Below are 15702 nucleotides of genomic sequence, written 5' to 3'. Positions count from 1 at the left end.
TTTAACAAAAACATTCTATTGAAACCAGGAGCGACCATTGAAGGTGCCATTACCAATTTTGGTTGAATGTTAAAATGTATCAGTGTTATAAAATTGAAAACCGAGAATCCAATTATTTTAGAAAAATATTCCATCAAATTCAAAGGCCGTGATGAGGTTCCCCATCGTCAGAAATTAATCGTCAAAAATTAATCGTCGAAAATTGTTAGAAGAAACGATTTTCGATATAAAAGAAGAACTGAATTTCACCGCAGAGTAGAAGCTGCACGTTTAATTCTGTCTCCGTTAATTTTCATCAGAGCAAGAATTTAATAACCGTGGAAGGGAACGCGAGGCTTTCGGATATCGTTCGCAATGAAAGCTGTTGGAAGGTGCTTTGTGCTTTGCGACCAATCGGGCAAAATTTACGCACATAGTGCATGTATCGCTGGCCCGCGTTTGAAACTCAATCTTCGATCGGTGTCACAGCGGTAGTACCGTGTGTCTTCGAATTATGTACGCGGTGGCGAATTAATCGTGACATATTCATGCACCTGCGCCACCCTAGTGCACGCATGCCACTACTGCTCGTTCGATCGACCAGATTTATAGGGTTGTACCGTTTTCAAGCTCGTTTTCAACTACATACTTCCTCTATAACCAATTAAATAACGTTAAATTTATCGTTGTTTTTAATTTGTTGAAAATTCCATTTAAACATTAAATTACTACCATTATTGCATTTAAATGTTTAGAAGATGATTTTATAAGTTAAAGTTGTCTCATTGTATAGTGTGTTATTTAAATTACTTAGCTTTTGGTTAAGCTCCGATACTTTCACTATGACCAATTAAACAATGTTAAGTTTGTTGTCGTGTTAAATTTCTAGGAAATTTTATTTATCTGTAAAATATTTCTTTCTAGCTTCATTTTTCAGGGTAGTTTTATTGGTTTTCGTAAAACTTTCCCTTTATTTCAATTCTTTGGCGTTTGGTTAAATCGTTTCATTATTACTATTATTATCATAGTTCAGTTGTTGGTCGACGCTTTATCGCGTCTTTTTCCTGTGAACTTCGGGTAGGAAAGTTTCTGCACGTTAGCCTGTGCATTTTGCTATCGGTCGACTGATTTAACGTCGGATCGCTGACCATAAATGAAGTGCAAAAAATATTTCCTGGAAGAGGGAGCTTCTTCTTTTCATCTCTCTGCCTCTCTTGTTTCTCTTTTAAGTCGTCTTCTCGTATCTTTAGAGTAGGTACAGCTATAGGAACAGCGGAGAACACAGAAGTTCTCTATGATATTACGTTTAGAATCTGGTTTAGTTAACTGTTTTAGTAGCAGCAAAAGGCGAATTAAATCGATATCGTTGAGTCGTTATCGAGAGGGACAAAAAATTGAATTGACATAAGCTACTTAATTTTAGAATATTTCCTTTAATTTGTATTTCGTATTTTATATGACGAAGAATATTAATAGCATTTGTCTCGTAAAACACAAAGTACAGCAAATTAAAATTAAATACTATAAAATCAAACAACCTGATCCAAAGGAACGTGGCCGCTAATTATCCTCAATTTATCATTACGTGATCTTTCAAATTTCAATTTTACATTAAATCACATATTCTTACATATTTGTACAACACATATATCGTACAATTTCATATCTGTCGAATTTTTTCAAACAGTTTCTAACTCTCTTAACGCCGAGTAGAATTTTAATAAATCTGGAAAGCCGAAAATCCACATTCTCCGCTCGTCTTACGAACCTTTTTCAACGTTTCAAGCAGCACACTCCGCAAGATGAAATCTCATATCGGTGAAACGTCGCTATTATCGCGTGATTTCGTTATCAAAGTCGTGGATGTAATTTCTATCTGCGATCTTACTCGCGGGAACGAATGCAGAGAGGGAAGAAGGCTGGGTCGGTACTTTTTTGCTCGTCCAACGTTTCGCGGCTGAAGTTAAGCTCGGGTAATCGAGTTTTTCTTTCGTTTGCGTCGATTAGATGACCGCGAAAAACTCGTATGTCCGATAAGAGTAATTTATCCGTTGCCCCGTGAAGCTCGGCGATATTTCTGTGAATGTATCCTCCAGAACGATGCAACCTCCGGAAAGATGAAATTCCGATAGAACGTGCCGCATAAAGGGGGAAACGTACGCTTACGAACACGTAAATCCTCTTCGCCGCAATATGAAATTGAACATACATATCGAGTTTCGCTATGAACGAAATTAATCCACAAGGTTTCAGTAAAATATTAGAGGTCTCGTGATTAAGCACTGCTACAGAGATATCGAAGCTTCGGGGGAAATTGAGAATTCTTTTTGCGAGGGGAAATATTGTATAACAGATAGGTCAGAGAAAGGTGTTATTTATAAAGATTGAATGATCGAATATTTGATAAGGGTTGAAAGTGGTTTGAAGAAAGATCGTGGTGGATTTGGGTTATCCCGAGAATAAATCATTTTTCAATTTCTAACTTTGTTCTGTTGTGATTTTTTTTTTTTGTAGGACTGAAATTTTTTTCTCATTTTATTATTAACGTCATTTCGATTTTCTGTGATCTTCTCATCAAGTTTTAAAAGAGAAGTCTGATTCTTGGAAAAGTATGAAACAGCAGTTTTAAAATTATAATAAGTTCATCAGTCTGTCGCGAACTTGAAGGACTTTAAAGTTGTCTCTTTCGCTATTCAATTATATTAGCCATCAAGTGACATCGGAATAAAGAATCAACAAAAATGGACTTTTCACGTATTTCTCACGTTTTCTACGTTTTGTAAATGTCACTTTCCTATGTCATTTCTTTTTCGCTGCAATCATAAGAACTTTCCCATATTTAAAATTACAAATGAATGCAGTTCGTAATAATTATAAAGTCTGTTTCACACGGATTCACTCTCCTCGTAGCAAATTATCAGTTTTACAGCTTTGATTAATTATAGCGATTACAGCAACTAATTTCACTGTTAATTTTAATAATGAGACCCACCGTCGCCTTTTTTGCGTCGTGACGTCCGTATAGAAACTTTCACAATTAGTGGAACCGTGCGAAATGGCAGTGACACTTCCGTCTTTTTGTAACAACTTCGCTAACAGATAAAATAATCCCGTTAGAGTCTTCCAAACAGACGTAAGCGAACTTCGAGAACTTGTCAGCCAGCGATATTGCTTCACTCGAATACGTAAACGTCGTAAATCAGTTCAACAAACACTCTAGTCACCCTAAATGCAGACGAATCGTACGAGTTTTCGAAAGTTAGAAAGCTTTTGGCGGAAAAATTCTAACGCGCGTTCCTTTCCACGAGAAATCTTGCCTGGTACTAATACGATTAATAATTTTTCTTTTTCTTTTGTAAAATAAATAACTCCATAGACAACGTCATAAATAAAAATCATTCGCGACTGACGTACAAACCGTACATTGTCATATGCTATTAAGCATAATCACATATTTAAATGGAATGGCGTTTAGGATTATTTTAATATCAAACATAGGAAATTATAGGTTTGTAATTTCATTTTATGCATCTTCAAACAAGATTTGAATTTTATGTGTGGTTCACGTTGTATAAAAATATGTAGGTCTCCGTTAGTTAATTAAGTCACGAAAAGAGGTAATACTCCTTTCAAACTGCCACAAAACAGGACAATATTTATACTTTAAATAGTTATTAAAAATTCATTTACGTACTTAACGCATACTTCTATCGCGGTAGAAATATTTTTCATATATTACGCCATCAGTGTTTCAATCAACAATCGCGAGTTAACAGATTCTTTTAAGGCTATTCTTGAATGTAATTACAATTTTATTTCAAGCATTCGTACAACGAATATCGATATTGCTCGAATCATAGGTCATCGAATTTCTTTAAAAATATTTTTCAAGTTTAATTATAATTTCATTTCATATCGTTCAGCGTCTAATAGAAATTACATGCTTCCACTACGGTATCGTATAACATTGCACATTGAATAATATTACTTTGTATAATCCGCCACCATGATATTCAAATCATAGATCGTTACACTTCACGAACTTTATCCGCAAATTCAGTCGCAACCTTGCGTCGAAACTTCAAACACTTAATCACGGTTACATACTTTTGTCACGACACTGTACACCTCGTGTGCCGTACTAGTACTATACCAGTACTAAACTAATCCCATACTGATCCATTAGCAACACTCAAATCACAGATAATAATCAGAAGCACTACGTTGTAACCGTGTTTCGAAACTTCCCCAACGATTCCACCAAATTGAAATTGCATATTTCTACGATAGGTTTCATGCTTCTTCTACGCCACTACTAAAATCTATTACTTGCACTCGAATTACACGCCATTAAATTCCACTGAATCCCTTCAAGTTAGTTGCAACTTTGTTTCGAACTTTCAAACACTAAATCAAGATTAACACACTTTTACTCTATATACAGAGTATTCTCTACGATATAATATGAAGCTAAGGGATGATTCTATGTGCAAAAATAAATTGAAAATGTAGACAAACATTTTTCTAATCGAAGCTTAATCTCCAAGAGAATCGATTTCGAAACTTTATTCCTGCGTGCCCAGCCTTACACTGATTTCACGTATATCTTGTTTCCATGCATGTTTGCATTCAGAAATATTTATAGCAATTAGAATGAAGACTCTATCCGATGATACAACGATAAAGAGTATCTAAAGGAAAGAATTCATTCGCATCTAAGATTTTGAAAATACAGAATATCGAGATACTCGAAGCTACCGCACAATTTGGTGTTCGCGTATCGAATAAATGTTCAAAATCAATTCTTCAAATCAATTCATCAATTAACCATTGGACATTTAATATTTACGCGTAGAATCGTTCTTTAACTTGATCAACTATGTACATTATATGTAGCAAATACTCTGTATAACGTTGCACTTCTCATATACAGTGTTAATAACTGAAGTTACATTAATTCAGATCAGAGATCGCGAAATTCTTCCAAATTCCTCCTTTAACTATCCGATATGAAAGTTTGAACCCTGGTGCGTGAAGGTAGCACGTGAAACACCCCGAAGAAAGAAAAAGATCGATTCACCGAAACTGGAGGAAAGCTTTTCCTCCGATCTTGCACTTCGTTGCAGAGTAAGTGACGACTAACGAAACGAGGGAGGACTGCGAACTGTCCTTACCGCTTGTATCTAACATTTCTTTTACCTACTGCTACATACATATAACTACCTCGTCAGTTATCATAAGAAATTCTCTCTGCAAGTCGACTGTGCAATCGCACCATTAACGTTACTCTTAATGTCGACTTTAAATAATTTTATCCTGTAACCTTAATCTTAACCTTAACCTTAATTTTAACCTGCTCGAGTTATCTTTTAAAGAGTCGAACTTCGTGGTTCTCGTCTTTTAAACTTGAGTTACCTCAGTTAGAGAAAGATACGTATCTAATATTTTTGGCTGTTCTTCAAGTTTGCAAGATTTCATTCAGATCGAATCGTTCGCGACCCTCTCTTGAAAGTAGGGAAAACGTCTTCAGGCTCGACAAATGGAGTCTGAGCCAAAGAAAATGATCGGTTACCGTAGTCCTGAAAGAGAATCCCGTCGTGGAGGGCGGGCCTTCGTCGTAATTCATCGCTTTGTCCGGAAGTTCTATTCTAAGCCGCGCGATCCACGGCAAGGCGCGGTTTCCGCCGCGTTGGTTCCGCTGTCTCCGTGAAATTCGATCGCAATTTTAACCCTGAAACTCTTCGAATGTTGGCCTGTCACTACTTGACACAGCCAACGTATAACGTTGACTAAGCGCTCGAACGAGCGTTGCCATTTCGCTGTAATCTGCCGCGTGCCTCGACTATGATCCACGTGATGATTCATCGTGCGGCCGTGAGTGCTTATACGCGGATTGCTTGCACAGGGTGTCCTGTTTTTGTTCACGGAAACTGATATAGAACGTATTAGATAGTGTTTGGGTCGAGGGGAAGTTAAGAAATATATCCGTAATGGTTGGGGTAAAAGAAAATGTCCCTTGTTATTTATCCATCTTGCCGATATTTATTTTATCAAACTTGTATTTGATTAGTTAATATGACACAGTTTTGCTATTATAGATGATCTAATTTTAGGTATAATTCTATTTTTTTTTATTTAACTATTTTTTCATTAGATTTCTCTTCAACTCTTCCTCGGGACTTTTTATTTTAGATACGAGAAGTTTTTAGAATATTCAAGAGAATAAAAGAAATATCATTCACTCATTCACGTTTGCAAATGTGTAAATAAAATTGTCTTATTGTTTTAATATCGCTACCCCATGAGAAAAGATAAGAATGTTAGCTATAGATCGTATATTAAATTCTTCTCCTGTAATCTCTATTTTCATTCTAATGAAAATTTTCTTTTCTAATTCTTTGTATGTTATTTGTTATATGTTCAGTTTAATATACAAAAATTAAATGTCCGTTTTCGTAAATTCTTTTTATTTAGGAATTTCATTGAAATAAGCTTTTTTAAATAACCCCAATCAAACGCAATGTATAGGATTATTATCGTCTCAAGAGGATACGATGGTTTCGAAGAAATTACATAGCGAGTGCAGGCGTCAGGAATATTGCAATTGAATCCTTTTTAAAACGATTGTTGAATAGTATTGCAATAATGCAATTTTTCTGCCCGTTTTTATAACAGATAAAAAGCAGTTGATGTTGCTTATTCGATAGATTCGACTATAATAGATAATCGAGATAATGGATGTACATACATTTTTATGGAAACGTGTTAAGATTTATGCTATTCAATTCGACCGGCGTAACATACGGAGTGTCCCGTTTTAAAATATCAATGCAGATGTGTAGTTTGGAAAGTACGCAGATATAAAGGATTGAATATTGAAGGAGGAATTCGAGGAGATGGCAGATGCCATTAGAATTTTATGGGGCAAAATCGATGGACGAATCCGGAGTAAAAATTTCAAAGTTGCTTATGATTCTCTTAAAGTGGTTGTGGAATTTTTATTTTTATTAGATGGTTGGAAGTGTGATTGACATGGCGATGATATAATTTTTGTGAAACTTTTAGTGTAAGATTTGAGACTTTGATGAAACAATTCTATGGATTACATATCATTTACTGAATAATTTATGGAAATGAAAGACAAACTTCTTTAATATTCTACTGTTGAATTTAAAGGAACACAAAATTGCTTCAGAGCTCCTATGAGCTTTGCGAGGAATTGGAATATTGAGAAAAAAGTAATGTAAATTGAGGACAGGAGATAATACAGAGTATCAGCAAAATAAATAATATTAATTAATTGTAAACATATTCTTTATGAAAATAAGCAACAATATTTTCACTGTTCTTCTATCATATTTTGAGTAATACGAAATTACTTTGAAGTTTTTACAGGTTTTGCAAAATATTAGAATACTGAAAGTCTTCAATAAAATTTGAACCACAGCCTTAAGTGATTTTTATATTCTATAGAAATAACAAAATTCCTGAAATATTTTCAGAAATAATTATCAGTATGTGATTTGAAGGAGAGCGTCTTTCAATTATAAAAATGTTAAAAAGCAGAATATGAATAGGATTTGTATTATACTCGGTTACAGATCTTTCATACTCTATCCAGTATTAGACTAATAAAACACTTCTGAGTTATCTGAAGAAGTAATTACAGGTAATTCGACGAAAAGCATCTTTGAAGAAACGTATATAGTAATTGAGCCATAATCTCAAGAGGCAGACTGGAAAAAGAGTTTAACCCGCTTAAATATCCTGCACGAGGCTATTTACGGATTTTTCTCTGCTTGACTCTAGCGTCCTCCTCGACCTCCTTTAATCTTCACAAATTCAATTTTTATTCCTACAAAATATACAAAAATACGAAATGAAAGATAAAAAAAAGAGGATACACGACACACGTACTTTTCGAAGCATAGGCACACATGGGACACAGATTGAAACGGGTCACTCTGTAGAATTATAAAATTTCTGCGAAAAAAGAGAATTCGTTTTCTTCCGTATTTTGCTTAGATTTTCTCAGTTTTCCAAAAATAGCCACGCTTTCGTTTTATACGATTGGCATTTCGTATCGCTGGCACGACGAAAAGAATAATATTTATTACGTTATCGGCGCTATAGAAAATTTAATTGCGAACTCTCCAGCTGTAATGCGTTCAATATATGCAACTGCCCCGTTGTTCCAGAATTCTCGTTCCAATAATATTTCGCGAAATATTTTCACTGGCTCTCTTTCGATCGATTTCTCGTACTACCGAAGGCATTCCTACGTTCTTCTGTGACAAGTTTCACTTGTAATTGAAATATTTCTATTCGAAAATAATTTTCAGACATAGCTAGATTTTCTTTAAATATTTACTATATTTAGTTTTTTAGTAACATCGTTAGATTTATTAAAATTATTCGTTAGCTTTTTAGCTGCGAATACGTATACGCCCTTCTTCTCTTATTTTATTTCTTAGATCACTTGACAGCTGATTCCTTCAAAAATAAGCAAAGTTTCGTATCTCTTCGACACTCGACTATCATCGTATCGCAGATCACTACGAAAATTTAGATTAGGACGTTTAACTTTAAGCTGTATACATTTTACTTAATATTTTCCACTCTGTATCCGCGATAAACGTCGCGTAAAATATAAAACGTTAAGTAAAATTACAATAGCTTAAAATTAAGTGATTATCCTAATCCAATGATACTACTAGTTAAGGATTGATATTTTCGTCAGTATGATAGAAAATGGTGCTTAAAGAGAGATTCTCTGGGGAAATAACTTTTGTAGAGCGAACAGGAAAGGCAAGTCTTTGGTACGAAGGGAAAGTATAGTAAATTGAATCTAAGCAAGTTAGATTCGGTCTGGTTCGAATGAAAGAAGCTCGACACGCGATTCTTCGTTCTCATGGCGATTCTTTCCGGTCATATGTCGCGCGAAGAAAAAAGGCGGACTTTCCGAGCTTTTCAAAGCAAAAAGTGAATGGAGGCACAGGCAAGAAATGAACAATGTTCCTTGAAGCTACGTGAAAGTATCACGGGAACCGAGGATACTCAAGTTTCCATGTATCTTCATAGATTACTGTCCCTTGAATACTTGTGCTCCTAGCACAATTTCCTCTACCCTATTTTTTTTTTTTTTTTTTTTTTTTAGCCTTTAGTAATCCTTTCATATTCCCTCATGGTGTATGTATACGATCTTCGTTGAAGGTAGTTAAGAGAAATCTATTTCGAAAAAGGTACTTTGAAGTAGTTTTCTTCGTATTAAAAGACACTTGTACGTGAAAAGATCAGAAATATTGTAAATTCGGGTGTATTTTAACGTATGTAATTGCGATTATCTCATAAAAGATTTCTTTATGGGAAGATTTATTCTGAAAATGTTTGAAGCGTTATATAGAAGTACTATCTCTGATCTTTTAATCGTCGACAAATTTAGTTTCTCTCGTGGAGTTCGATTTAGGTCCTCTTCGAGATTAGCTTTGGGTTAATTTAATTCTCGTCGTTACGTTTTATCAGTTAGGGCAAGAAAATCTCAATTATGGTTAAGAACGAAGCATTCTATTGCTCAGAATGCAATTATTTCCACGTACAAGTGTTTTTAACGCGCTTCGTCGTTACAGCTCGATGTTTCCTCTCGAAATTCGATTAGGATAATCGATCGTAAGTTAAGGTATAACAAGCTCAGAAATCCAGACAACGCTGAGATTGGTATAATTAGGGAAGTGATAGTGTACTTCAGACATTTCTAGCGATAGCAGGCACAACGATCATTCCGGTAAAGCGAGATTAACGAGTGAAATCAACGAAATTAGCCGACAAACTGGCTGTAATTTCCGACGTTGACATTTCATTGCACGCGTATTGCGCTCGATTTCGACGATATACGATCCTCGGATAAGCTAAGCTTCGATTTTTCAATTGTAGATCGACGCGACCGAAATAAAATGAGGTAAACGAAACGAGAGGAAAAACATAATAGTAAGAAAAAAAAATAGAAACAAAGTGATAATAACGTACTGAAGTGGACCAACGCCGAAGCCACACATGGAAATTCTAAAAAAAAGGGTCGTAGAATAGAAGGGCCCGCTTGAAAGTGTTAGAAGTACATCACGAGTCAGTCTTTCGGCCTCGTCGATCATCTCTTTCCAATTTTTAACAATTGTTCAGACGACCGTCTGCTTTAGGCAATGAAATAATTTTTCTTTCGTGAAATTAAGTGATTCTATGAAGATCGACAAACTTTTTTGACACGCTGTTAAATTATTAAATTAAATGGAATTTTTTCATACTACATTTTAGTATAAATTACATGAAATATGTAATTGGAGTCTTTTGGATAATAACTGCTACGTAATAATCATTGTGTATTTATGGAAAATTTAACGTGATGATTATCGTGCATGTATGGTAAATATTTACAATGCATACATACACAATATACCGAAATAACGTACTCGGTATAATATTTAATTGCAGCATTTCTATTTGCATTTTATTTTGTTTAATTATGTCCACAAGAATATGAATTTCTATAAATATTCCGATGTAGTAATAAGTTTAGTAAGAATTGGTTCAGATGGATACTGTATACTTTCAAAGGGACCATTTATTGATTGCACTTTAAAAGTCCCCTTTAATGACCATTTTAATACACACAGCTAAATTGCCTCTTTAATATTATCCAGTAGTTCCACAAAAGAATTCGATTTCTACTTAAAAAAATTGTAGACGATCTTGAAATTTTAAGAAACTGATAATAATACAAAATTGAAAACCACGTGGTTTCCTCTGAATCGTATAACATTCATCCGAGCGAATTTTCACTAAAATTGTTTTACTTACCAAAGTAGATCCAATTACACATCTCACAAACGTAATAAGTTCGTTCGAACTTTTGAACAAATTGACAAATTTTCAACCTCAGGAACGAAGAATTAGTTAGAATTATAGGAAGTCGTCTTTCGCTTTATTTCGATCGCGTGTAAAGAATAGAAAGGATTCCTAGGTTTTTGATTATTTGAATGGACTTAAATCTTTTAGAAAATGCACAAATGTATTGTTTTAGAGGAATAATAGGAAAAGAAAGGCGGAACGAAGCGAAACGGGAACAAACAACCAGATATTCGAATAAATATTGCATTGAAGAAGGAAACATAGAGATATCACCGTGTGAAGTTCAGTTAGGTGAATAAGAAATGCCTTGATACGTTTATTGATCGTGAAAACAGATCTGGAAGCCCATTTCGCCAGCCTGTCGAGTATTTATATATTCCATTAAGATAAAAGCTTTCGTTTGCGCTGCTGAGTAACTTCAGTCATGTGATATTCTACGTTATTCTTCACTGAGTTTTCATTACATGAATTTTCTAACACTTTTAAACCATAAATCACCTATTCTGCAACATCTGGCGAAGTATGGCGGGTAACTTGGTGCATTCCACTTACTTCGTGTTTCATGCTCTTTTTATCCGAGTTTTTCGTGGCGAGCTATGATCTTTTTCCTTACTTTCTTGACTTTCTTGCACGACTGAACTAATCTTATTAGAAAAAGTTTACAAGTTACAAGACATAAGTTACTAGGGCTAACAAATTGAATTTATTAGGTACTCTTGTATAACAGTAACTCTATAAGTAGATTAAAACACTTGGAAATCAGCTAATTGTCCTATCTATTGTTTCATCCTCCTTGTCTTTTGTCTTGAAGTTATGAAGACGAGGAAAGTAGATTATTAGTCGTGGATTAAAATGCTTCGGATTAACAGTATGAAGTCGAATCGCATTATTTCTACAGACAAGTTATAATTCGAAGGGAAAATTAATCTTCAACAAAATTTCTTCAATATTAAAATATATTCAGGTGTACTAAATCGAATCAATTCAGTGTTTTATTGTTTCGAGTCCAACTAATGGAATTGCATTATTTATAATTGTTTCGAGAAATACATGCGTAATTTTATAACATTTTCGTTATGGACAATAAGTTCTTATAATTTTATTGAAATAATTCGAAATATCGAAATCAATTTTCTTGACGTTATGACCGCTTCAGAATGGCATTTTCGCTTACTGCAGATTTAACGAAGGAATTTTTTCTTTTCTGTGATATTTGCGAACCTACAGTATCATACTTCGCCGAAAAGTAATTCTTCTCTTTCCTCCACCGCAGTTCAACTTAATATCGTAGGAACTGAAAGTTGGAAACTTTGACGTTTTAAAAGCATCTTCCTGAATACGAATCACACCAACAGCCGCTGCCATTTTTATTACGTCTGTCACTCCTATGCAATTTTCTATTATTTATTATCCTTCTCTCGTTTCTGCAGTTCTGATATCAAAACCTTTTATACGTTTGCAATGCTGGAAAGTTGGAGGACAAAATCTTAGTCCATAATAATAATAGTAAATAAATATATTGATTTCTTTTACACGAAAGATTCTCATCTACTCGAAATTTTTCACGACTTTAATCGAAAATTGTATTCGAAATCTCTTCATCCCAGAACTTTTCTATCTGAAATTTTCAATTCCATTTGAAGAAAGGATAGACAAGAATATGAAAGTCCTAATCTCTTTTCTTTTTTTAAATAATCTTGTTTGTAAAGTATCAAATTAAAGTTTAAATGAAATAGAAGAGGTTGATTTTCTTGAAAAAATCTGCACGTCACCGAAATCTTCGAAGTTTATGAATTTAATCAAACGGGAGAACGAACTTATTATAAATATAGTAAATTTCTTTCAGGGATTTGTCATTTTACAAAAATCATTATCACAATTTTTATTATCGAATATAACGTCGAATTCGACAAATGCGTCTCATATTATCGGTTTTTTTTCGAAGTAATCGCGTATGTGTTTCGTGTGACGTTTCATAGACGTTGAATTTCACTTCTTCAGGGCAGATCTGAAGCTAATTTGTGGTCCCATTGCCTCCGAATAAAACCAATCATTGATGACACGCTGTCATCGTAAAAGCTTAGAATAAAGGAAATGAATCATTGCTCGCGTCACGGAATTAGATTTAGATTTTAGATGGTAAATTAAGTAAACGAAGAAGAAGAAAACAGCGACCGAGCCGAAGGACTGACGATAGTTAAGCATAGCGCATCAGAAACCTGATATCAGCTTTAGTTACGTTATATCGTAAAACGCTGTCTACAAATGGAGAACAGGTTTATAGGAGACAAGTATTTCCGTGAATTATATGTATACATAATAACGTCGTATTTATATATATACAATACACACACACGGTATATCGCGCAACTTCCTTTTTCTAGTACGTTTTTAAAAAAAAATTCTACCGTTCTGATTGTTACATTGCTACCATTTTGTATTCTCGTTGTACATAGACACGTGAGAATTTGTAATGACGCGTAAACAAAACTAGGAGAAGGTCCTCGTATTTTGATATAATTTCGACGTTAGCACTATCGAAGATGTCGATTAGAAACTAATGTAAAAGAAAATTAATCCTGAGTTGCAAATTTATTAGGCAGCTTCTTTTTTTCTCTAGATCGAAGCCTGATTATGCTATTGTGCTTCCACTTTTTCAGTATTTCTCTGGTATTATCTTCATTTTAATCGATAGTAGTTTGCCGATTGTCGAATCGGAACACGTGAAACCGATTCGTTAAAAAATTCTTCACGGAATACGAAAGATAGTGGGCTTGGAAAATCCTGGTGTTTCGAAAAAGACATAGGCAACTCGTGTCTGTTCGTTGATGATAACACTGTGAGTACAGACGCATTTATTAGATCTGAGTTATCGCTTAAAATAGCTTAATTTTTTGATAAAATTGCAATAACTTTAATCATTAAAGGATAGTAACAACTTCCAAAGCAAACTAGGTCATTCGTAATCCAAGCGAAATTTCACCGTTGCATTTGATCCAACAGAATTTTTATTTCCATTGAGAAAAGTTTCAAGCACTTGACTTATCGAAAGGACTGTGTAATACGATAAGTATAAAAAAATTTGTGCAGATCTTTCTGAAGCCTAGAACCGTAAGATAAGAGAAAGAAAGATTACGCTTATATGATCCAGTTTGTCTACAGAGTGTAAAAAAGAACAATAAATTTTTACATGGAGTGTAGAAAATCTTCATTAAAGTTTGTTATTCTTCGTAACGAGTGTTACAAACCCTTTAAATATACTTTACCTAATATCGTTGAAATAGAATATAATAAGTTTCTAAATGTAGAGACAAATCTCTGCATAATTAAAACGTATTAATAAATTTCTAATATTTTTACATATACTTAATTCACATGCAAATTTCATATTTCCCTGGAATTCATGATTTCTGTGCTCGTAAATCGTATTACCCTAGGTTACAGTAGAAATTCCTCTGCCCGTGCAGACACCAGTTGCCCGTGTCTGCCCTAAATTTTGCTAAGACCGAAAGGATTATTCTTCGCCTGCGGTTTCATAGTAAATATATTATCTTAGTGTGAGAGAACGAGCTCTCGAGCGGATTGTGTCGTACATCGATAAGCGTGTAGCATCGTTTCCTAGGCGTGTGTCGAGCGTTTCATCGTCGCACTCGCGACACAAACTACCCCCGCGTAGTTTCGTACAAGGACCAATCTGTTTATAGACCAAAACAGTAACTTAGTAATCGTTACGCATTAGTTTGGAGAAAACAGTCCAGAGTAAAAATTTTCACGTCTGACGCCTTTGTCTTTGTCGTTTCTTTCTCATATATAATTGAATTTGACAATTCTTTAAAAATAAACATTAACCTCTTGCGAATTGAACTCGACATTTATTTCGGCATTGTAAGAATTGTAAAAATTAAAGCCATAATTTAACCCATTGTTGTCTACTGACGTCACCACCATAACGTCAACAACGCGTCCATTATTATTTGGTCGCATTTTTACGCCCGAAAGACGAAGAAAAATGAAGGTCGTGAAATTATAATCGTTTCCCTTTCACTGAAAAATTTTTTTATTTCTTCATTCCTAAATTGTACTTAACTGTTGATGTTATTTAAAAGATCTTTATAACGAGAAGGATAAAAATCGAAATTGCTAAATTGTCGAAAGACCAACATCCTTTACGACAGCGTCGCATCGTGTAACAGGAACAAGACAAATATTCAATTGCAGACGCACAAATTTTTGCTCTAGGCTCGATTAAAGTCGAAGTTAGACGACCAGATTCGCGAATCTCAGGTTTGCTTTTCCGTTTGATAGTCGTTTCTACTTCCCCTTGCGAACTTCTGGCAGCAATTTGTTGCTGCGATCTATACGCGTAGATACATCGATCCTTCCCCCCCTCCTCCCATTGAACGATCTGTCATCGTGTATAGAGAACTGTACTCGCGCGTGAATACTTATCGATGTGCATATACATATACCGGAAGTTTAGCTGCAACGTCCACTTCTGGCTCGCGCAAATCCTTGCGCGAGCAGTGTGTAAATACTTTGGTATGCGTGTGCCTACTTTGTCTGATAGTTTGATACATTGTTATCTATAATATACATATATACATATATATATGTGTGTACATATAAATATATAAATATATATATCGTATATACGTATATGGAATATTGTACAAGGGTACCTTGGATGACTGAACAAATTAGGAAGAAACGAAATAAAGAAAAAAAAAAAAAGAAAAAAAAACTAATTGTCAATTACGAAAATGGGAGTTTTACACGGACAACTAATTAACGAAATTCATCGGACGACGTCGACTAGTGTATCTC

Source organism: Bombus vancouverensis, chromosome 9 (assembly GCF_051014615.1).
Source record: "Bombus vancouverensis nearcticus chromosome 9, iyBomVanc1_principal, whole genome shotgun sequence".
Lineage (NCBI taxonomy): Eukaryota > Metazoa > Arthropoda > Insecta > Hymenoptera > Apidae > Bombus > Bombus vancouverensis.
Note: the sequence above shows the minus strand (reverse complement) of the source record.